The sequence below is a fragment of the Equus asinus genome, chromosome 15 (genome assembly GCF_041296235.1).
Source record: "Equus asinus isolate D_3611 breed Donkey chromosome 15, EquAss-T2T_v2, whole genome shotgun sequence".
Classification (NCBI taxonomy): domain Eukaryota; kingdom Metazoa; phylum Chordata; class Mammalia; order Perissodactyla; family Equidae; genus Equus; species Equus asinus.
In genome coordinates, this window is record NC_091804.1 from 46,698,398 (window position 1) to 46,720,463 (window position 22,066).

Consider the following 22,066-nt stretch of genomic DNA (forward strand, 5'->3'; position numbering starts at 1 on the left):
TTCGTATGTGTGTGAGGGTTGTCATTGGTGGTGGCGTTGTTTAAGGAGAGGGCATTCTTTCACCTTAGGTCATACGCATTTTGGAAATATTAGATTAAATGAAGTTAAATAGAATTCTTTATTGCAGGACTTTTCAGAGCCTTTACCTGCTCATGTGCTCTGTGATTATCCCAGAGCAATACAGGACGCAGCAGTTCCCAGAGCAATTTGACCGTAGTAATTGGACTTTTTCTTTTCATGGAGTATCTCAGGCCACCATTCACACAAAGTCCTTGGGAAAAGTGTCACCGAGGTATGAAAGTGCACCTCCACCAGCTTTGATGGCCAATTTTAAGGTATCTTTGAAATTAGGAAGGATGAGAGATGGCCAAATGTGGAAGCCCAAACCCTTCTTGGGTGTGACAGTTCTCAGAGGCTGAATTCCCAGCAAGACCCTGGCAAAGAGGAAATCTTTCTCAAATGTCTGTGTGTCCCCAAAGCTGTGAGGTTAGTCTTGATGATCTGACCCCCTGTCCATGTCGGTTGCTATGGGGGTAGACGGTGTGTCTGAAAGACATGGGGCCGGGGGAGTCCAGAGGGAGAAATATGCACCCTCACTCTCTTCCTCCAAAACCCAAGACGAGAGGTGAAAGGGCAGAGAGTGCAGAAAGAGAAAGGAAAACAGAAGTTTCCATTTGTACTGGATGGTTTTGTTTTTTTGTCTGTTTGCAAATGTTCAGTGTAATGGTTTGAAACCCAGCCGTGTAGCTGCCGCCGCCCACACACAGAGCTGCAGTGGCAATGAGCTTCAGCAGGCAAACCATATCACCAGCGCCGGCCATTAAACCCGAACCCACACCAGGGCAGGCTGCACACCTACCCCCCGGTGTCCCTCTGCCAACCCCCCAGCGCCCCGGCACCCCTGACACCCACCACCCTCCACACACACAAGTTTTTAAAAAAAATTTCCAGCACTCGGTTTTCTCTAGAGAAGGCATAAAGAGAAGCAAAGGCAGAGATGGGACGAGCAGGGAGAATTCTCCTGCCTCATCGGAGCCACCGGTTTTCGGGAGAGCGCGGCAGCCCCCACCTGCCTGTGGACTGACCACTTAAAGGTGAGAGAGGACTTTGTGATTTCTTTATGCACCTGGAGGTCTGGGATGCAAGGCCAGATGAAGGGACCTTAATCATTGAGCCTTGTCTGTTGCCTCCCGAGTGATTATACGAGGCAAGCATGATGGATGCTTCCTTCTAAGCACACGCAGTTATCTCTGACACAAGCCCCCACTCAGGTCCCTGTGAGAGCTTTTGAACCAGGGGGCTTCTAATCCCCCTCCTCCACCTTTCAGCCCAGCCTCCTGAGTCTGAGATGTGGATTAAGGTCTGATCCTGCCTTTGCCTTGACCTGTTGATTTCCAACTGAGGCTGCTGACCCTTCCTCCCTCGAGCGAGCACTGACCCATCCTTTTGGGGCCATATGGACTGGTTCTCCATCCAAGGGGCTTTGGGAAACCTGTTTCCCCAGTGGCCCCAAGCCCGGTAATCAGAAGCAATCAGACCCAGCTGTCCAGCTAATCTGTATGAAATAGGCTTCCTTCCCAGTAGAAATCAACAAAGTTTAAAATAGAAGGGACTGTAATCGGAAACGAAGCTATAGCGTTCTGTGTGTGATGCAACAGGCAGAAACATCCGCATGGAAAATATTAAGCACAAATTACATAGCTCACAACCATGTGAGCCAGGAAAAGAAATGATTTCCTTGCTTATTAAGCATGTTTGTGGGTCGGAGGGTAGCCGAGTGGGGACATCTCTTCTGGAAGGTTTAAACCTCTTGACAAGAAGGAGAGAAATAAAACAAGAACGACAAAGATGGAGGGAAGGGAAAAAGGCCATAATGTAACGTACATGCAGAAGAGAAGCAGAAAACAAAGCTCCGAATTCTGTGCAGTCAGGGGATGAATCAGTTGGCATAGGTCTATTTTTAGTTTCCAAGATCTGCTGTTACATTTTCCTGGCATTAATTAATGTCACAGGCATGTTTCATCCACGGGTTCTGAAGGGCCTTAGCATGTCATTCAAACAGAGGTGTCGACCCTCACATATGGGCGCTCTCCATTCCTTCAGGGTCTGGTGTCCGACACAAACATGTGTCCAGAATGTTCCGCGCTCTGACCTTGCCCTCTCCGGGTGTATCCGTTATTCTCCTGGCTCCAGCTCTTGGATGTCTGGCCACTGGCCAAGGGAGAATTGTAATTGTTATGCTTTGTTTTTCAAAAAGGAAAGGCTGTACAGGCTGAAATTGGGAAAAAAAAAGATTTTGGATCATGGCTTGGAATAAAAAAAAAAAACGTCTTTGGGGGCAGCTCTACTACCACAAAGAAGATGAGGTCCCCCAATCTCCAAACAAGGCTGATTTTGACGAAGTAGATTTCACAACTGGGGAACATCCTCCAATGCAGTGTAGACAAAGCGTAGTGTTTGAGCAGGACCTCACTCTTGGGCTGGGGCAGCTTGGATGTTGGCTGAAATTGTGTGTGAGGCTAATTACCCTGAAAAAGCCTGTCCCTGTTTCAGAGCCAAGGCTGTAAATCTGAAGAGCAATTTAAATGCAGGAGTTATTGTGAGCATGGCGCCCCACTTTCTGAGGTGACAACAGGGTAACAGCAGGCTTGAGAAAGAGGCAAGAATGAGAAATGGAAGGCCAAGTGGGAGTCGAACTCTTGGGACAACTTTTTGTACGTTTGCAACAATTATTAGGTCAACACAAGAAAGTGTGACTACATCATGGCCCCTAATTAGAAAAGACATCCCTTGTACTCTGTGAAGTTATTCAGAATACTCTCCCACTATCCCAGAGTCAGAACAAGCCATTGTCTACTAGTCGTTCCGTGCCATTTATCAAGGACTATGTGTAGTCTTCGTTTAGTTCGTAAGTCATTTATGGTAGATCCATCCAAAAAAGGGGCATGGACAATCTCTTCAGAGTGGGCTAGGAGAGTTCCCACAGCACGTGGCTGGCCTCTCTGTTGAGTGGAGAAATACAAACAGTGTAGATGATCTCTGATGACCATTGACAAAGTTAATTTTTAGGTCCTCAAGAAGCTTTACCACTACTGACTGAATTTCTGAAGTTCTTAAGAAAGGTCAGAACTCAGAGGGTATGAGCAAGTAGGGTGTTGGCCTTGGGTCTCATGCTATGAGGCTCAACACCATCCTTTCACCCAGACAGCTGATTCAGAAAACCTAAGCCCACCCATCTTAGCTATGCGTGTCTGGGTGAGTCCTCCCTCCTAACCACACCGTGCTCCTTGAACACCATGCTCCTTGAACACTGCTGGTTGCATCCTTCCCCAGGGCGTCTCCAGCCTGGCATTTTCAGCAGGCACAGTTCTGGGCTGGGAACACCTGTGTTCAGCCTTGATGAGAGGCCATGAGCGGGGATCCAGTGGATGGTCTCTCCATTGGTATCAAGGATCTCAGGCCCCTTCCAGGCCACCCATGTCTGTGGCCACAAATGTACAAGATGGGTGTCCATCTTGGCATGTCAGACAAGGCAGGTGACTTTCAGTCTCTCGTCCTCTGTTTGAGACCAGAGGATGCGATCAGAAAATCAAGTGAAAGCTTTCTTTGGTGCCCCAAACCTGGAGTCCTTTATCTGCTTTGTGGTTTCCTTAGGCACAGTGCAGTCTGATGTGCAAGCCCAGATGAAGGAATCTTTATGGGGGAGCCCTGTCTCAGTGGTAATCAAAGTTCCGATCGGAGAAGGTCTCCCCCTAGCCCGGGCTGTGCACAAAAGGGCTTGACTGGCAGTTCTTCATTTAATCCTCGCGATGGCCCTGCGAGGCTGGCACGCTCCCTGTTGCCACTTGATGGAGGAGGAAACTGAGCCTTATACATTTTATTTTTTGCATTTTATCTTAAAAATACAAAAATTTTGCATTGTACTCCATAGTTTGTCCATTGATCTTACTATAAAATAACACTTTCCCCTAAAAAAAATCTTGAAGAAAAGTTGTCACTCCTGGGTGAGGCACACGTTACCTGTAGCATCAATATATGGCACCCCTGTGGCACTCAGCCCATTCTGGAAGAACAGGTGCCCCAGTTGGGAAAACCTGAGCTTGGCCCATTGGAGAGACAGGCCGCAGAGTCCTGAGTACCGAGCAGAAGCTCTCAATGTACATTTCGTGCCTGAGCCTTCTGCATTTGATGGTAACTCTGAGTGAAGGGTAGAACCCCCTTTGCTCTGTGCTGCCTGGCTCAGGCCCCCAGCATAAACAAGGAACTGGACACGTTGTGAAATCTGCATCCGTGATGGGTCCCAGCTGACTGGTGTGTGATGGGGAAGCTGGGCAAAGAGCTGGAGGGGAGGCTCTTACCCTACACGGGCTGGAGCTCTCTAGGGATTGCCCAGAGCTAGACTCTAACTCCCAAGCAGCCCCTGCCCCCAGGCCCCCCTGGCCGCCTCTCCTCTTCCTCTGTGACCTGCCACGGGCCTCACATCCTGAGAGGAGCCCTAGAAACGGGCCCTGTTGATGCAAACACACGTCCCCTCTGCCACAGGAAACGCGGCCTCACGTTCACCGTGATAACCATCGGGCTCCTCACAGAAACCGAAGAGGAACAGATTTTAGATTTTTAACTAAATTAGGAAACACATGTTCTCCCTCCCTCCCTCTCTCTCCCCTCAGCAATTCTCAATTTACCTCCCATGTAACCCCTGCCCTCCCTTCCTACCCCACGTTGGGAAGCTGGACATGTAGGAAATAAAGCCCCTTTTCCTCTGGGCTTAGGTAGCAGCGGTGAGAAAACAGGATATTAGTAATTCTAGAAGCCAATGGGGCTCAGGCTCCGGGTCGGGGTGTCAGATAAAATCCAGGCCGCCCAGTCAACATTTGAATTCCAATACAACACAATGCATACTTTTTTAGTATAGGCATGCCTCTAACATTGCACAGGACATACTTATACTAGCATACTACTCATTGTTTCTTTGAAGGTCAAATTTAACTGGGCATCCTGTATTTTCACATATTTGCTACCACTAGTAACTGCAGCATAGGGATCCACCAGGCGAGACTCAGAAATTTCATCTGGCCAGCTTCCTCATCAGGCTTGCCTTCTAGCTCTCTGTTAATAACAGAGCAGTCTACTGTCCCCTCCACGGGGGCTCAGCTCCAGGCACACGCTAACATTGTGTGTGGGGGGAAGGTCTCCTTGGGTTTGTCCAATGGAGGTGTGCTGTTATCCATTGTTGAGGGGGAGAATCTGAGGCCCAGGGAGGCCGGTGTGACTTGCTCCCGGCCTGTCTCACTTCATAGTACTTTCCGGTAGTAGGTGGGTGAGCAGCGCGAGCACTGAGGAGCGCCAGGCTTCAGAGAAGCAGTAATAACAGGTTAGCTTGGAAGAGCTCTCTGCAGAGATGGGACGCTGTGTCAACACATGCAAATTATATGCAAATACTCTTGGCCTGCCTGCCTAGCAGGCTCACCTACCTGGATGAAAGATCTGTGAGCATGGCCCCCTGCCACCCTGGGTTTCCGGCAGGACAGGTGTACCAGGCTGAGCACTGCTGGGCCCCTGGAGAGGTCCACGTTCCCGGGGTGCACGTGGGCTGGGGTAGGAGGCGTGTGTGTGCTTGAGCGAGTGCATGCACGTGCTCTCTCTCGGCGGGGATGAGGATGCGAGGGGGCTGGTGTGGAGGTGGATGCGTGAGGCTGGGGGAGCATGTTGATGTGTGTGTGACTTGCCACCTTGATCTGTGAGCTCCCAGCAAGCCGCATGGCTCCTGTCTCCTGGGATAACCTTTCTGGAGGCTTCTCTGGCACCTTTCTCTGGAGACAAGGAGGCACCCCCTCTCCCTGGGTATCCTCCTGCTGGGATGCCCACGATTGGAGGCTGTTGACGAGAATAATGGCAGTAGCAATGCTACCGTTAGCATTCATTGGGTGTTCGAGGTCCACCTGGCCTGTATGAGCAACTTGTACTCAGTTCTCACAAGTGCCTGTATTATTATTGTCCCTGCTTCACAGAGGAATACACGGAGGCATTGAAAGGTAAAGTGACTCACCCACAACTAGTGAGACACGGAGCCGAGGTGCGACTCCGGTTGCCATTCCCTCCCTTGCTCTGTAACCGGCCAGATGGGTCACTGCCAGGCAAATAGAAGACAGTGTGAACCTGGATCCTGGGCATGGACCGTCTGAGGAGAGAGCATTATTTTGATAAGTTCTTTATGGTGATTTGCAACAATTTTAACCGAAATGGTTTGGGATTTGTGCTCTTAGAGTTAATTTGCTGGTCCTAATGTTGGTGCCAACTGAAGCCCATGTGTTGGGAGACGTTCTCCAAGAGGAGAGCTGAGCCCAGGGAAGACTGATGGGGAGGGGGCCCCTCTCTCTTGTCCCCTGAAGGAAGGAGCTTGGTTTAGTGGCTAAGCCTGCTGGCATGGCGCCAGGTAGCCTGTGTCCAAATGGTATATTTGCTGATTGCTGGCTGAGTGGTGGGGGCAAGTTGCCTCACCTGGACGATCCTCCTTTCCCTCCGCTGTAAAGTTGTGGGCGTCCTGGCTGCCTCCCTCACATCCGGGCTCCAAGGTCTTGCTGGCCGACTGCGCTGTCAGTTTGGGCTTTTATATGAGTCAGTGCTGTGTGCCACGCACCACTCAGGGGCTGCAAGAGCTCCAGCAATGCCAAAGCTGCGGCTCTGCCTTGAAGATCTTAGAATCCAGGAAACCAAGCTAAACCCGTTACACCGTGAGGTTGGTAAAGTTACACCCCCAAAGGGCCACAGAGAACGTGCTGCTGAGGTTCAGGACGGGGGGATCACTTCTAGCTGGGGAGACCTGGAGGCCGTGATTGAGAGGGCCACGTTCGGATCTATGGCGACAGACAGGGGCTTTGGCACGTGGACTTCAGGTGGAGGGAACTCCAGTCTGAAGGAGCAGCATGAGCAGGAGTGAGGAGGGGCATCTGTGAGCAGTTCAGTTAGGGTGGAGGGTTTGTCCACTCACCCACCCCTGCCAGCCCACAAGGTAGAAAGTTCCCTGCCCGAGGGGGTTTGCAATGTCAAGTAATGATACCTTGATTGTGTGATTCTCATTGTGATGAGCGCGGGCGAATGGGACCCGGGGAGGGGGTGGGCATCTAAGAAGGCTTCCCGGAGGAGCCGAGACCTGAGCTAAGATGCGAAGGTTTGGTGGGAGGCCATGAGGTGGAGAGAAAAGGAAAGGACACTTGAGGCCGTGGGTGTGGTTCCCGTGGGGGCCCTGGCTCGAGCAGGAGTGTAAGGGGCTGAAAGGCCAGTGTGTCGCTGTGGTGCAGAAACAAGAAGTGGGGCTTGAGAAGGGGCCGGGGAAGAGGCTGGTGCCCACAGGGCCTTGCAGGCAGAGGACATCACTTAATTCCGAGACCAACGGGGCCATTGAGGAGTTGTGACTAGAGTGGGGATGTGTGGCGTCATTTTGTGCTTAAAAAACCTCCGTCCGGTTGTGGAGTGGAGACAGGATTTTCGGCGGGCAAGGGTGAAAGTAGGTAACTGGACTTTAGCCAGCTGGGGTCAACACAATGCAATCAAAATCCCACTTGCCTAACACCCCCACCTCCCTGCCCAACAGGCTGAGTGGCTCACTGTTCGGGGCCTGGAGCGGTGTCTCACGCAGACCCTGTTCTGAGCTCACCGCCAGCTTGGCTTCCCCACAACTTTCCTTCGGAGAACACGTGCATTGGCTCCTGGCCCACACTCTCTGAGTTCAGCCACTCTGAGCCAAATTCTGCACAACTGGACCCAAAGAGAAGAGGAAGGAGTCAATGAGACGTGAAGCATGCTTAAGACCCCCCGCCTGACTTCTGAGAAGGTCAGGGCCTGATTTCTGTCAGGCCCTCCTCGCTGGCTGGGCGCATCTTCTTGGGCTGGGCTTCCTGAGGAGCAAATCTTGGCAGGAGGAGCTGATTGCTTCACCAAGAGAGCGCGCTCCAAGGCCCACAAGGTGAAGCGCTTATTGTGCTGGCTGTGGCCCAGGCGGGCTGGAGGGTCCGGCTGCCAAGACCTGATTGGGAGGCTGGACGGACATATTTGACTGTCCCAAGGGGCCACCAGCCCACCCGATGAAGGGAAGGCAGAGGTCTGATGGCCCTGCCACCCAGAGCTACAGAGGGCTGTGGGCTCAGTAGGAAGACGCCCTGGCCAGCATGGCCTCCAAGAGGGAATGGCTGGCCTGCTGCTTTGTGCTGGAGTGAACTCTTCCTTTGAAAAAGCCACAAGCAACTTTCTCTCTCCCAACACGGCTGAGAGGCTTCCTTCAATGGTTGCTTCCCAAGGACCCACTTGGAGCTCAGCTAAGAAAGCTAAATTCTTGTCCTCATCTTCAAGGAGTGCATAGTCTGATGAGAGAAACTGATGTGCAAACCAATCACGACTACACGCTGTCCTGAGGGCGCGAGTCAGAAGGTGCAAGGGGCCATGGGATCCTGGGGGTGGAGGAGGCACCTGCTGCCTGGCGAGTGGGGTTGTGCCTCCCAGAGGATGGGATGTTGGAACAGCCTGGAGCAGATTGTCCTACTGCAGCAAGGGGGACACACGCCTCCGGGACTGGGACTTCTCTGGGGATGCGTACATGCAGATTCACACATACTGGCAAATTCCACAGAATGTACATGTAGCCCTTTTGGAATAGGGACTGTGGTCCTGTCTCAGAGCAGCTCTGTGAGCACCAGATTAAGTGAGGCAAACAGCAAGCGATTTGATAACTCACGTTCTTTGCTTGCATTTCTTGGGCACTTGGAAGTAGAAGCATGATCCATGGCGATACTTGTAAAATTTCTTCTTTCTTTTCCATCCACTTGCTCTCCTCCTGTGGCAACTCCAATGCCCCTCTTCCTCAAATTCTGTGAGAAGTTCCTTCCTGTGTTCTGGTCCTGGTATTTCGCTCAAGTGCTTTCCCCATCTCTGTGCCAAACCTTATGCTACATGGAATAAAATTTCCCCCGTGGCCTAAAAAGCTCTGCATCATTTATCTTCTGCATGCCCTCTGACCTCATCTCTGGTACTTCTTTGCTATTACTCTGCACACCCATTGTCTTCTGGTTTTAACTTGACATGTGTGTGCTCACCCCAGGGCCTTTGCACTTAATGCTCCCTCTGTCTGGAAGCCCTTGCCCTCAGATTTCCATGGCTGAATGCTTCTCATCTTCCTCATCTCTCCTCAGGGATGCTCCCTCTTCCTTTTCCATCACCACTTGCCATACAACCCCATTTTTCTTTCTTCATTGCTCTTATCTCTACCTGAAATCACCTCACTCATTTCTGGGTTTTCTTCTTCACAGTCATCTCTCTCACTGGAATGTCAGCCCCACAAGGGCAAGGACCTTCTCTGTCTTATTCTCCCCTCATCCTTTGCCCTAGAACACCAGTTGGAACCTGGCTGGAACTCAAGAACTATTTGGTGGAAGCAGTAGCTTTTGAGGGCAATTTCCCTGACACCTGGGAGGGTGATGCCTTCTTTCATTGCTTTCTTGGTTAGAATCTGCCTGTTTGGCTTTTGTCTTTATTTTCTCCTCAATTATCTTGATTATGAATCACATAAAAGACTAAAGAGCAGTCTAGTGAAGACAAAACCCTCTCCAGGCAGTGGGAAGTGAAGGAAGAGATTGGACAAAGCCGGAACACATTTTAGCAGAGAGGAAAATAGGCAAGCCTGGGCGCACACGTGCATCAATGTTTTCATGGGCACACACCTGTACGTATGTGTGCTTTTGCATGTATATGCATATAACACCATGACGAAAACAATGGCAGTGAGAGTTTGCTGGTGTGGGTAATGGCATGGGCTCTGATGAGAGGTGAGTCCTGGTCCCACTTCTGTGATCTGTAAAACTAGGGGGTGGCAAATTGGTTTTTGCTCAGATGCCGAATCTTACTGGGAATGATTTCCTGGAGGTGCAGGAAAAGAGGGTTCTGATACCGGCTCTGTGGGAAGAGTGCTGTGACCAAGTAGCCATGGATGTCAGAAGGGAAGGGGACATGTGCACCTGTACTTGACATCGCTGGGTTAGATGACCCCTGAAGTACTTTAGCTCTAAATTCCAGGAGCCCTCATCCTTTGGGAATGGTAAAAGATGAGTTTGGGACCCTGAATGAAAGGGCAAATTCTCCTACGTTGGGAAGACCATCTTCAGAGTCCGACCTTAAGAGATGTGCTGGAAAACCTCTCCTGGAAGGTGTGAAGTGATGGTCAACCTCAGGAATGTATGGATGGGTTGTGTGTTTTCCCTGATGCTCAACCAAAGACCCTGAGATTCCCGGCACTTAAAAACAAGTCCTGCTGGTTGCTGGAGCTGGTGGTCCCTTTGCTGCAGGAACGGTGACACCGAGGTCATGCTAGCTCTTCCGTCTGAGTGCAGCTGGGATTCTGAACTCTGGAGGGAAATTGGGTGGCTTGCAATTTGAGCTCTGCTTCCTTTGAAAAAGGATTTTGGAGAACTTACAGTAAGAACATATCCAGAGGATAGGACAGTGAGAAATAATGCCAGAACGTGAGCTCGGAGGCCACCAAGAGGAAGAGAAAACCACATCTTCGAGAAGGGCCAGGGTCTTTCAGGCCAGGACTTGGATTCGAGGAGCAATCATCATTTGGTTTCACAAGGACAAAAGGAGTTTTGGCTTGGAGAAGCAGCTGGCAGACGCTAATATACAAATCTGTGTTTTAATCTATTTGAATGTTTAAACACATTGTTTTTGTAAATACATCCCAAAGACACTGATTAGCTGATCTCTCAAGTGGTGAGGTGGGGTGGGGTCTTCGCCCCACCATTTTGTTCCCCATCTGGACCAGTGAACTCTTCCCCTTAGAAAAAAATAAGAAAACAAACCCTTACATAAGAAACTTTTGCGAGTGGGAGGAACGGGGAACCAATTTTTTCTGTTATAGCTGAAAGGTAAGGCTTTTTCTTTCTGGACGAAAAAAATTAATCTACAAAAACAGTGGGTGATGCCAACAAATCCACTTGAGGCGCTGGAAGTGATTTCACTTTTACACTCTATGATTAAAAGTCTGATCGCCAAGCGCTCAGGAGCCACATCACGTGGTCCTAAATAGGGATACAGTTTGTAGGGAAACCACATGCCCTGCTTTCCCCTCGCTTTTTGTCTGCCACTCAGGCACTTTCATTATGTGTGACTCTGCGAGAGGGCAGCCAGGGGCGATGGTTTGGGCAAATGAACTGCAGAAGCCAATTACGGCGAGAACATCGGGTGTAATGGGCCCCAGGAAGCTTTGTACCTTTCCCCCACACGCCACAGTCACTGCCCTGTGCCAGGAGCCAGCGTGATGGAGCGATCTCCATCAGCGAGATGGGAGCTGTTCCAGAAAGAGTCAGGGAAGACGGGGGGGCGTTTATCCCCACCAGCCTGCGTTGTACAGGAAGAGGGGACCAGGATAGTCATGGAAACTCTCTTGAGAGTCAGAAGGACATCATCTTGGCCAACTTCTGCCCTCTGCCCACCAAGCCTGGTTCTGGAACCTGGTTCTGGTTCTGGCTTCCTCCCTCAGCCCTCCCTAGGGGCAATTTGGGCCAGAGAAACTAACCCAAACCCATCCCTGGTATCAGAAAATTGAGTTGGGAGGGCCAACACACATTCTGGTTTGAGATTTCCCAAAGACTTCTATGCAGACCCTGTGGGTATTTTTAATTTTTTTTTTTTAACTTCTTAACTTTGGGTGGAACACTTTTTTTCTTTTTAATAAATTTTTCATTTTGGAATCATTTTAGTTTTGTAGAAAAGTTGCAAAGTTAGAACGAGGAGTTCCCACATCCCTTGACCCCAGATCTCCCCGTGAGCATCTTACGGGTGCACGGGGCACGCGTCACGCCTGAGAAGCGGAGGTTGTTGGCATGTGACTGCAACTGAACTCCAGACTCAGTGCGATTTCAGCAGTCTTTCCATGAATGTTGTCTTTCTGTTCTAGGATCCAGGCCAGGGTCAGGTGGTATCTTTTGATAGATCTTTTAAAAAAAGTGTAATCCTTTGGGAGTTATTTTAATAGATATTACAAAAATATATTCACATCAACTATGATGACAGCTTGGGACAAATTAAATGATAAAAGCAAGTGGATTTGAAGAAATACGTCATACATATAAATGAAGATGACAGGCAGCTTGGTGATGAGGAACAAGGCAGGCTGTGGTCCAGCCCCTTCCCTTCACAGCCCCACTGAAGGGAAGGGCGTTGTTCAGCGTCCTGCAGAAAGCCGGTTACAGAGTCCCGGCGGGGTAGGATGGAGACCAGCCCAGCGGCCCTTCCATAATCCAACAGCGCCTCTCTCCTGAGCGGAAGGAAGGAAGGAGGTGGAGGAGAGCGAAACTCGCTGGGAAAAAAGTTTCCATTTCAATTATTCAGCTGATCCTTGACCCCTATTACCACGGATAATCAAAAACTGGCTGCATGCATCATGTTTTAAATAAAAACATTGTTGGAGTGGCCCTGAGGACGCGCAGGCAGTTAATTGCCTGGGGCACTCGTGCAATTACACTTCTGGGGGGGGGACACTTCTCTCTCTGCCCAGAAATGATAACAACAGCCATCAGCACAATGTCACACATCTGTGGAGGGCTCCTTGCTAAAGGGGCTCGACAGGTTCAAACCCATTTCTCATCACACGTGGACTGTGATTACAGACTTCTTTTGACAGTGAGGAGAGCGTGTGGAGGATGCTAAGGGGACCTGAACCCGAAGAGGGCAGGGCTTACGTGAAAATCCCTGTGCGTGTGTCCCCGAGGCACGAGGCTGTGGACCCCCAGAGCGAACGTGTCCCACTGCCCCTGTGAGAAGCCCGCTGTGACAGCACTCTACATTTGATCACAGGCCGCTGGGAGCCTTGGAGCTTTCCCACAGCAGGCAGGTGCCCCCTGGTTGTGAGTTTGTAAGTCTCTCAATGTGAGGTCTGAGTTTGGTCAGGAAGTGCCGGAGTTGGTAGGGTTTGTCCTTCAGGAATGTTGACCGAGGGCTGACTGTCCACACCCGCTGGGTGTGCGGTGGAGTGTGTGCAAGGGCCTGGTGGGGACAGAGGGGGGCCCCCGAAGGATCACTTATGACACTTGGGACCCTGAGAAGGGGCGGAGACATAAAATGAGAGATGTGTTGAGTGTCCATCCCGAGAGAGACAGTGTCCATCCTCTGGAGAGGAAGGGATCCGGTCTGTCTTGGTTGGTCTTGTGTGGTCTTTGCTCTTCATAAATTGTGTTCCATGGTGTGTACAAGAGTGTTGAAACAAACGTATTCATCCCTTCCTGTTCTTTTATTTAACACATACTTTTGGGACCATGACGCTGTGCAAGGTGCTGTTCTGGGTCGGTTCAGTGCTTTGAAGAGGGCGCTGCAGTGGGGGAGAGGGAGGCAGGCAGCCGGATGTGGGGGAGAGAGAAAGCACCTGGGGATGAGCCCGAGAGACGTGTCTCGTAGTCACTATTGGTTTGACTCACCCGAGGCCCTGAGAAGCATCCTTAGTGCCCTGCTTGCTGGTGAGGCTGGGTGAGGTCCAGGCCCCAGCTTTCCTGCTCAGACTCATCCTCACGCTCGGCCCTGGGGGAACCGGGTGGTGGCTGCACTTAGAGTTGCAAGAAGCGGGCCAGCTGCAGCCAATCCCCCTCCTTGTGGCTTTCTGCCATGTGACTGCACATTTGGGAACTGGGGAAGGTCCCGGGGACCCAACCCCAAAGGCAGGGGATCATTCTGCTCCCCCTCCACAGCTTCTCGACAGGAATGTGTGTGCAGCAGGCGGAAGCACGACGTGGCATCACCCTGGGTGCCTTGTTCTTCCCGCCTTGTCTCACTTGGACATCTAGGGTGTCTGACGACTTCTCCTTTTGCTTCTTTTTCTTTTAGCTGCACAAGATAGCTTTGTTTTAAAGAGCAGTCATTGAAGACTGCAGTTTTGCCAAATGAGCCTTGCTCTTGGCAAGGGGGTAATATATCATTTTCCTTTGTTTCCTTGGGGAAGAAAGACCCCAGAAAGCAAGTTCACCATTCTTTCGAAATAATTTTTCTTTTTCTTTGGTGAGTATTGCCACATGTTTAGCTCACTGGTTATCTGTTGCACCCTCTGGAGAGTTGAATTATATCACGGTGCTTAGAAAAATTGGAAGGGGAGTGATTATTATATCGAGATATAACTCACAAACCATAAAACTCACTCTTCTAAAATGTACGATTTAGGGGTTTTTCGTATATTCAGAAAGTTGTGCAGTCATCACAATTATCTAATTCCAGAACATTTTCAGCACCCCCAAATAAACTCCACACCCATTAGCAGTCACTCCACTCCCTCCCCCGCCCCCAGGCAACTACTAATCTACTTTCTGTCTCTACCGAGTTGCCTATTGTGGACATTTCATATAAATGGAATCCTACAAAATATGGCCTTTTGTGTGTGGCTTCTTTCACTCAGCATCGCGTCCTCAAGGTTCATCCACGTTGTAGCAGGTGTCAGTGCTTCACTCCCTTTTTATTCCCTGGTGATAGTCCATTGATGGACAGGCCACATTTTGTTTATCCGTTCATCTGTTGATACGTTTATTTTCAATCAACTCCAAACGTGTGTGTGTGTGTGTGTGTGCGCTTTAAGTAGCCCTCGTTCAGTAAACCTTTTCATTAATTTGTTTTAATGAAGTGCATTCAGACTGTAACTTTGGAGAAAAAGGGCAAATCGATGTCCTTTTGGGATATAGAGACAGATTCGTCCCTGAGGCCTTCCTTGTTCTTCCTTGGCTCATCTGGGGCAACATCTGGCCCAGGCCCCTCAGAGAGCGCCTGGCCCTGCCGAGGGAGCCTCGCTCATCCCTCCTTACTCCAGTCTCTGGAGGCTGGATATTGTTGATGGCAAAGTGGGACAAGAAAACATTCCTCTTTCCAGTGGAAAAATGGTGCATTTCAAAGCAACGGGAAACCGCCTACAGGGGCTGACACACCGCCACTCTGCACAGCCAGTTTTGCGTCTGGTCTGCCCTGTCTCACCCCCAAATGCGTCTCTTTCCATTGGCTCATTGCCTGGTTTAGAGAACCATTTTGCCTCTTAGCCTCCCCCATTTGGAATAATTGTGTTTTATCCATCACTCTGGTATTTGCTCCTTTCGAAGTCAGAGAGCAGGGCAGGCACCAGGGTGTCGGGAGAGAGGATCTTACTGTGGGTGCAGAATTTAAGGGGCACCCAAAACTCCATCATCAAGACAATATTTTAGTGCAGTACCTTAAAAATAAAAATTAATGCAAACAATTCCATATTGAGTGAAATATCAAAATTTAAATAAAGACCACATCATAGAGATCTTTGAGAGGCCTCCTGCAGTCATACCTGTGATGGAATTGCTCATCTGGGCCCTCAGGAAGCTCCAGGCTTACAGGTGGAGGCTCTGCAGATGCTCCAGCCCCATGTCCGGGAAAATGATGACACTGGCTCTAGTTCATACTATTGCACAGAACAGCCTCATCTTTAAGGCAGTGAGCTGCACGCCTCCACTGCCAGGCAGCAGTCTCTGCTTATGGGTTGTTAGATCAATAGTCACAATTACTAAAAACGTGAGTTGTGGCTCTATCTTTTCCCTGTCTGCGTCTATCTCTTCCTGTTTTCTAAGGGTTGCTTCTGTGACATTAAGTAACGTATGAAAATAATTGACTTCCTATTTCTGAGCCGACCCAAGTTTCATCTCTGCTTGAGTCTCCTCTAGGTTGCTCAAAATGGTGCTTTTCTCAGTGAAGCACGGAGTTGACTCAAAGGCCAAGCAATGGGAGACCATCCTCTTTTCTTTCATTTTCTAATACACAGGGAGCATGCCTCCGTCCTCTGAGATGTTGCCTGCAGAGTGGGCACTGGGAGAGGATCCGAAGGTGCCTTCTCGGCAGAGAGTTGCGGCCTCCCTCCGCGGAGTGGGAGCAGGGCCCGCGAGCTCCTGTCTCCTCTGGGCGGCCAGCCCAGGGGTCTTTCCTGGAGCAATGCGTGTCTTCTCGGTTTCAGGCCACGTCATCCATGTTTGAATCGGAGCATCACTGGCTGGAAACACGTCACTCTTCGTACAGGTATGTAACGTGCTCCGCGAAGATAAGCGTACAGAGGATGTCAGTTTTTTAAAAAAGCAACTCTTTTTTTGCCCTCTGTTCTTACGGATATATTTACTTTCAAGCACACAATTAAAAAGAAAATGCTGTGTAAAAATGGATCTGACCCAGTTCAGCAAATCTCTTGTGTGCTTAATGCTACTGTTGCTTTTGTCAAAATATTTACTGCAATTTGTAATGGCTGTCAGAAACGAGGTCCACAATCCATGTTCTTCTAAACCTAAAAACAACCTATAAAGAAATTTGCTGCTTTGTGAGCAGTTTTATTTTTCCAAAGATGGACCTAATTAAACTGAAGATGACGTGACTTGGTGAGAAACATCAGTTATATTAGCTCAAGAGTTTGAAAACAAAATGTACAGTATAATCTAAATAGCAAGATGTTTGATAGAGGTACTATTTATGGCGGTTCTACTGATCAACCACCAAGGGTAGCATTTTTCAATGAGATTTACAAGGGACCATGGACCCTGGAGCATGTATTTATGCACGTATTTGGCTTCCCAGTATCCAAAATAGCAAAGAGATGGAGGGTCTGTCAGATAAGCCGTGGAGCCCATGCTCTGAGAGGTAATGCTCTCCTCCGTTCCCGTAGCAAATCTTTCTGTAAGAATGAAACCAGAGATGTTATCTGCCAGAATGCAACAGGGGACAGGATGCAACTTAGAGAAACGATAACATGAGCTGACTGGGAAAAACAGAATAAATGTCAGGGCCGGTTTAAAATAATGTGCCTTTTGACCACCCTAACATTGCTGCTGAGAGCAAATATTTAGGATCACAAGGTTAATATTAATTAGAGCAAGTGCTTATTTTCTACATCAATCTTGGGGGCTGTGGGAAGGTTCCGAGAAGCCGAAGGATGAAGATTTGCTGCCTCAGTTGCACTTGGAGCGGGAAGTCGGCGGAGGGGGATGCTCATGAAGCCGGAGGAGCTGCTGACCCACCTGAGCAGGTCATCCCAAAAGGACCTCACTGATGGCTGGGCTGCTCTGGATGGGTCAAATTCAGGAATTTCTGAAGACTTTGTTTGGGGCATCCTTTTCTACGCTTTCTTGCAACCAATTGAGAGGTGTTTGCAGGTTTTTGTTGTTTTAGTTCCGGTTTCATTATGATCACTTTGCATCCAGAGCAATGGCAGGGCTTCTCCATAGATAGCAGTGATGTAAGATGTCCTTTGAATGTAAGGGTACATAAGGAAAAGTGAGTTGATACAAAGAAAACTATGTCAAGGAAAATGATGTCCATTGAGTCAATGTTTCTCCAAGGGTAGCCTTGTGGCCCTCAGGGCTAGGGACATGGTTTTAGGTAAATTTTAGATGCTGTAGTAAATAACACTGACTCACGTGCTGCAAAGGTTGTTCCTGTTTTAATTCTCTCTCTTTTTATTTACTTACTATGTATTATTTTATAAATTAGCCTTTTTGTTTGGACATAATTGTAGATTTGAGTGCAGTTGTAAGAAATTTTCCGTAGAGATTCCATGTACTTCCTTCCCAGTTGCCCTCAATGATAATATTTTGCAAATCACAACCCGGAGATTGACATTGATACTGTCAGATGTGGACCATTTCCATCATCACAAGGATCCTTTGTGGCCACACTCACTTCCTTCCTGCTCCCCTCCTCTTAACCCCTGGGAACCATTCATCTGTTCTCCAGTTCCATAATCTGTTTTCAAGAGGGTTACATGAATGGAATCATACAGTGTGTGGCCTTTGGGATTAGCTTTTTTCACTTAGCATAATTCTCTGGAGATTCATCCAAAGTGTTCCATGTAATAATTCTCTCTTCTTTATTGCTGAGTAATATTCTATGATACGGATGTACCACAGTTGGTTTAAACGCTCATGTGTTGAAGGACATCTGGGCTGATTCCAGTTTTTGGCTCTTACAAATAAAGCAGTTGTGAACATTCGTGTACAGGCTTGTGTGTGAACATAAGTTTTCATTTCTTGGGATCAATGCCCAAGAGTGCAATTCCTGGGTTGATTGGCAGTTGCACGTTTAATGTTTTTTTAAGAAACTGCTAAACTCTTGTCCAGGATGGTTGTACCACTTCACATTCACGCCAGCGATGTGTCTAGTTTTTCCACATCCTCACCTGCATTTGGCGTTGTCACCATTTTTTATTTCTGCCACTCTGACGGGTGTGCAGTGATATCCCATTGTGGTTTTAGTTTGCTTTTCTCTGATGGCTACTGATGTTGAACGGCCTTTGGTGAGCCTGTTTCCATCTGCGTGTCTTCTTTGCTGCTATATCTCTTCAGGTCTTTTGCTCATTTTCTAATTCAATTGTTGTTGAATTTGTTTTAATGTTCAGTTTCAGAGTTCTTTGTATCTTCTACACATAAATCCTTTGCCAGATGTGTGGTTTGTGAATATTTTCTCCTGCTCTGTGGCTGGTGTTTTCATCCTCTTCAAAGCAGGGGCTTTCAAAGAGCAAATCTTTTTTGTTGAGGTCCAATTTATTAATTTTTCCCTTTATGACGTAAACTTTTGGTGTCAAGTCTAAGAACTCTTTCCTATGTCCTTGATCCTGAAAATTTTATCCTATTTTTTTTCCGAAGCTTTCTATTTGACATTTTACATTTAAGCCTGTTTAGCATGTTGAGTTAATTTTTGTGTAAGTAAGGTGTGAGGTTTATTTTTTTGCCTATGGTTTTCAATTGCTCCAGCATCATTTATTGAACAGGTTTTACTCCCTCCAATAAATTGCTTTTGAAACTTTGTTAATAATCAGTTGGGCATATTTGTGTTGGTCTATTTCTGTTTTTTTTTCTTCTTGTTTTTTAATATTAATAGGCTTTATTTTTAGAGCAGTTTTAGGTTTGCAGAAATATTAAGTAGAAGGTACAGAGAGTTCCCATATACCCCCTTTCCGCCCTTGGCCACATACACAGTTTCCCCTATAATTAATATATTGGCTTTTTTAACAAAATGCTCTTCTGTTGATCTGTGTGTCTATACCTCTGCCAACACAACATGGGCTTATTGCAGCTATGTGGTAAGTTTTCAAATCAAGTAGACTGATTCTTCCCATTTTATTTTCCTTTCTCTAAATTGAGTTATTCTAGTTCCTTTACCTCTGCATATAAATTTTAGAATAATCTTGCCCATGCCTACAAAAAATCTTGCTGGGATTTTGATAAGAATTCCATTAAGCCTGTATATCAATTTGGGGAGAATTGACATCTTTACTGTGTTCGGCCTTCCAGTCTATGAACACAATATGTCTATTTATTTGGATTTTCTTTGAGTTCTTTCATCACTGTTTTGTAGTTTCCAGCATATAGGTCCTGTATGTGTTTTGTTAGACTTCCATCTATGTGCTTCATTTTTTTGAGTGATTATAAATGGCATCGTATTTTTAATTTTGGTTTCCAATTGTTCATTGCTAGTATATAGAAGTAGAATTGATTTTGTATGTTGATCTTGTATCTTCTGACTTTGCTGAACTTACTTAACAGTTCTATGCAATTTTTTGTAGATTTCTTGGGATTTCTACGTAGGCAATCACGTCAGCTGCAAATAGGAACAGTTTTATTTCTTCCTTTCCTATCGGTATGTCTTTTATTTCCTTTCTTGCTTTATCCCACTGGCTAGAACTTCTAGTACTATGTTGAATAAGAATAATAAGAGGTGCCTCTTTGTCTTGTTCCCAGTCTTAGGAAGGCAGTTTTCAGTTTCTCCCCATTGAATAGAACCTTAGCTGTAGATGTTTTGTAGATGCTCTCAGCAAGTTGAGAAGCCTTCACTCTATTTTTGTTTCCTGAGAGACTTGATCAGGAACAGGTGTTGACTTTTGCCAGAAACTTTTCCTACATTGATTGATGTAATCAAGTGATTTTTCTTCTTTACTTTAATATGGTAGATTACATTGTTGGATCCCTGGAATCCTTGGCTGTGGTGTATAATTCCTAATATTTTGTGAAAGATTTTGCATCATGTTCACAAGGAATATTGCTCTGCAGTTTTCTTTCTTTCTTTTTTTCTTTCTTTCTTTCTTTCTTTCTTTCTTTCTTTCTTTCTTTCTTTCTTTCTTTCTTTTCTTTCTTTCTTTCTTTCTTTTTACTGTCTTTGTCTGGATTTGATGTCAGGGTAATACATAGCTTCATACAATTACTTGGGAAGTGTTCTCTCCTCTTCTATTTCCTGGAAGAGGTTTTGTAGAATTGGTGTTAATTCTTCTTTAAACCTTAGGCAGAATTCTTCAGTGAAACCATCAGGACCTGGAGATGTCCTTTTTGGGAGTTTTAAAATTACAAATTCAGTCTTCTTAATTGTTATAGTGCTATTCAAATTATTTCATAATAGGTTGAGTGTGGTAGTTTGTGTTTTTCAAAGAATTTGTCCATTTCTTCTAGGCTGTCAAATTTACGTGGATAGAGTTAGTCACAATATTCCCCTATCATCCTTTTGACGTCTGCAGGTCTGTGGTGATAGTCGCTGTTTCATTTCTGATACTGATAATTTGTGTCTTCTCTCATTTTTCCTCTCTCAATTTTCGTAGAGATTCTAAAGATCAATTTTATTGTTCTTATTAAAGAGCAAGATTTTTCTTCATTGGCTTTCTCTGTTATTTTTCTGTTCCAACTTTTTTGATTTCTTTTTTTTTTATTAATGTTATGATAGATTACAACCTTGTGAGATTTCAGTTGTACATTTTTGTTAGTCATGTTGTGGGTACACCACTTCCTCCTTTGTGCCCTCCCCCCACCCCCCCTTTTCCCTGGTAACCACCGATCTGATCTCCTTATCAATACACTAACTTCCACCTATGAGTGGAGTCATATAGAGTTCGTCTTTCTCTGACTGGCTTATTTCGCTTAACATAATACCCTCGAGGTCCATCCACGTTGTTGTGAATGGGCCAATTTTGTCTTTTTTTATGGCTGAGTAGTATTCCATTGTGTATATATACCACATCTTCTTTATCCAGTCATCAGTTTCTGGGCATGTAGGCTGGTTCCACGTCTTGGCTATTGTAAATAATGCTGCGATGAACATAGGGGTGCAACGGACTCTTGAGATTTCTGATATCAGGTTCTTAGGATAGATAGCCAGTAATGGGATGGCTGGGTCATAGGGTATTTCTATTTTTAACTTTTTGAGAAATCTCCATACTGTTTTCCATAGTGGCTGTACCAGTTTGCATTCCCACCAACAGTGTATGAGGGTTCCTTTTTCTCCACAACCTCTCCAACATTTGTCGCTCTTGGTTTTGGATGTTTTTGCCAATCTAACGGGTGTAAGGTGATATCTTAGTGTAGTTTTGATTTGCATTTCCCTGATGATTAGCGATGATGAACATCTTTTCATGTGTCTATTGGCCATATTCATATCTTCTTTTGAGAAATGTCTGTTCATGTCCTCTGTCCATTTTTTGATCGGGTTGTTTGTTTTTTTGTTGTTAAGCAGTGTGAGTTCTTTGTATATTATGGAGATTAACCCTTTGTCGGATAAGTGGCTTGTAAATATTTTTTTCCCAATTAGTGAGCTGTTTTTTTGTTTCAATCCTGTTTTCCCTTGCCTTGAAGAAGCTCTTTAGTCTGATGAAGTCCCATGTGTTTATTCTTTCTATTGTTTCCCTCAACTGAGGAGTTATAGTGTCCGAAAAGATTCTTTTGAAACTGATGTCAAAGAGTGTACTGCCTATATTCTCTTCCAAAAGACTTATTGTCTCAGGCCTAATCTTTAGGTCTTTGATCCATTTTGAGTTTATTTTGGTGTGTGGTGAAAAAGAATGGTCAATTTTCAATCTTTTGCATGTGGCTGTCCAGTTTTCCCAGCACCATTTGTTGAAGAGACTTTCTTTTCTCCATTGTAGGCCCTCTGCTCCTTTGTCGAAGATTAGCTGTCCATAGATGTGTGGTTTTATCTCTGGGCTTTCAATTCTGTTCCATTGATCTGTGGACCTGTTTTTGTACCAGTACCATGCTGTTTTGATCACTGCAGCTTTGTAGTATGTTTTGAA

The 22,066-nt window shown here is 46.8% G+C and overlaps 1 protein-coding gene across 8 annotated transcripts in view; it reads left to right on the top strand.

Annotated features, from left to right (window-relative positions):
* The first annotated feature begins 204 nt into the window (after positions 1-204).
* Positions 205-22,066, top strand: part of ZNF831 (zinc finger protein 831) — a 110,668-nt gene continuing 88,806 nt past the window's right edge. For 4 of the 8 annotated variants that reach the window (XR_011494712.1, XR_011494713.1, XM_044748320.2 and 1 more), the window contains exon 1: positions 15,678-16,050. The gene's annotated coding sequence lies outside the window, so the exon portion shown is untranslated. Of the gene's footprint in view, positions 1,095-15,676; positions 16,051-22,066 lie in introns of those variants that run through there. The other 4 variants (XM_070486196.1, XM_044748316.2, XM_014830656.3 and 1 more) reach the window with 2 other exon arrangements.